This window comes from Charadrius vociferus, unplaced genomic scaffold, assembly GCF_000708025.1.
Source record: "Charadrius vociferus isolate BGI_N301 unplaced genomic scaffold, ASM70802v2 scaffold825, whole genome shotgun sequence".
Lineage (NCBI taxonomy): Eukaryota > Metazoa > Chordata > Aves > Charadriiformes > Charadriidae > Charadrius > Charadrius vociferus.
In genome coordinates this window covers 170,762-173,158 of record NW_009648495.1, presented here as the reverse complement: position 1 = coordinate 173,158, position 2,397 = coordinate 170,762, and the positions used below count along the sequence as shown (strand labels likewise).

Genomic DNA, 2,397 nt, shown 5'->3' with positions numbered 1-2,397 from the left:
ACCCTACACCTGCCCTGGTTGAACTTCATCAGGTTCCTCTCCACCCAACTCTCCAGCCTGTCCAGGTCACGCTGTAGAGCAGCACAGCCTTCCGGCGTGTCAGCCACTCCTCCCAGTTTTGTGTCATCAGCAAACTTGCTGATGGTACACTCTATCCCTTCATCCAGATCATTGATGAATATATTGAACAGGACTGGGCCCAGTACTGACCCCTGAGGGACACCACTCGTTACTGACCTCCAACCAGACTCTGCACCACTAACCACAACCCTCTGAGCTCTCTCTGTCAGCCAGATAGAGATGCACCGTTTTCGTTTAAAAACCTCCCGATACTCCGCAGCTGGCAAGAGCCCGGAGCTGCTGGACCCACCGCGAGCAACGCGCTCCCGCAGAACATACGCAGGAATCAGGAGGGGGTTCTCCTATATAGCGGGACACAAACTTCAGGTGTCACCCTCCCAAGCCCAGCGTATATTCCACGTGTATGTCTTTATGAGCCCAGCGGGTATGTATTCCAACAGCAGAAAAAGTCCCCATATGTTCCAGAGCCATACGCGCTTCACTTTAAATATGGTTTCTGGTGTTCCCGGGCGGTACAGCGCTGCAACGTGAGCGGAAGCACCGGCGCTCTTGACACAAAAGGCACTGCCGTCCCGTGAATCACCAGCTGCCCTTTATTCTTTCATCCCCAACTTGGCCTCCTTCATTTTTTACATAATATCTGCTAAATACTGAGCTGTTAGTTTCAAAATAACATTTGTCGGTTCACAGTACAATCAAACCTCAGCATTCAAGTTAACATTTTCATAAGATCCCCTCAAAGGAGGTTTTTTTTTTCCCCGTCAGCTTTAGTTTAGCATTGCAGCTGTCCAGAGGCAAGTTTTCACAAATTAATCAAAAGCCAGGAGCACTAGATTTCTCTTCTGCAGCTATTAATTTCAGCAGCCCCAAGCGCTACCCATACTCCGTGTAATGCGGCACAGTGACCTCAACATCTCAGACACATTGCCGAGCAGACGTGAAAGAAAAACCCCCAAAACATTTCTACTGAGAGTTTGAGTCACATCTAAAAATCTCTTCCCCAAACAACGGAAATATTAAATATTAAATGGAAATATTAAATCTTAAATTAGATACTTAACAAACTGAAAAAGGAACAACATTAGAAAAATGGAAGAAGTCCTTTTTAAAATAGCATTTCAGGATCCATTTAGGTAAAACCAATATTCCAGCGAACCAACCCAAAAAGATCCATTATGTACCAGCCCTCACTTGGGTTCGCCTTTTTTTTTTTTTTTTCTCAGTGATATCCTGATCCTCTCCAAAATAAAATTTACAGATTGTGATTTTACAGAAGAATAAGACAGTAAAGAAATGGATATTGGAAGTAGTATGGATGCTCCCGGGTGAATCACGGGAAGTACTGGAACAGAGTATAAAGAAAGTGGACAAAGGCTGGTGCAAAACGTACCACGGGTTTGAAGCTGTATACAAATACCTTAAAAACTCTGTTTTAAAGAAAGTCTTCAAAATAAAGTCTTTAAAGAAAGTCTCTTTAAAGAAAGTCTTTAAAACAGAGAGCTTTTAAGATATTTATATGTAGATTCAGACTCATGGTATAACCACGATATTGACACACCTTATCATTTTTCTGAAGCAAAAATTTTGAGAAAGTAAAGACCGATTAAATCAGTTACTGGACTGTGACACAAGAGGTGAGAAGTCGAGTAAAAGTTGAGTTCTCCCCAACGCAATTCAGGTATTATAAACCTTTAGCCACGTGGAATTCGTTAATACCTCACCGCCTTTCCTTCAGAAGAGGCGATCCCCCGTCCTCCCACCGTTACAGCTCGCCCATCAAGGGCCCAAACCCAGCACTGCTCTTCAGACTGGGGCAACTCTACCTGACGCGGCACCTTTTGGTCCATCAGCAGCTTCAGCGTCTCCGGGGGATGCCGCTGCTGCAGCAGGAAGGAAGCCAGGAGCCGGCGCTGCAGGGCTTTCCGGCAGATGCGCCTTGATTGCTTCACTCGCTGTGGGGGGCACTGGGGATATAGAACAAAATTGGATTAAGCACTGGGATCTTAGCGAACTCTTACTCTCTGGCTGACAGATAGAGCTCAGAGGGTTGTGGTTAGTGGTGCAGAGTCTGGTTGGAGGTCAGTAACAAGTGGTGTCCCTCAGGGGTCAGTACTGGGTCCAGTCCTGTTCAATATATTCATCAATGACCTGGATGAAGGGATAGAGTGTACCATCAGCAAGTTTGCTGATGACACAAAACTGGGAGGAGTGGCTGACACGCCGGAAGGCTGTGCTGCTCTACAGCGTGACCTGGACAGGCTGGAGAGTTGGGTGGAGAGGAACCTTATGAAGTTCAACCAGGGCAGGTGTAGGGTG

General features: G+C 46.2%; 1 protein-coding gene across 1 annotated transcript in view; it reads right to left on the bottom strand.

The window, feature by feature from the left end:
- The window catches only part of MAP4 (microtubule-associated protein 4), a 124,408-nt gene that overhangs the window by 60,521 nt on the left and 61,490 nt on the right, over positions 1-2,397 (bottom strand). The window lies entirely within an intron of this gene.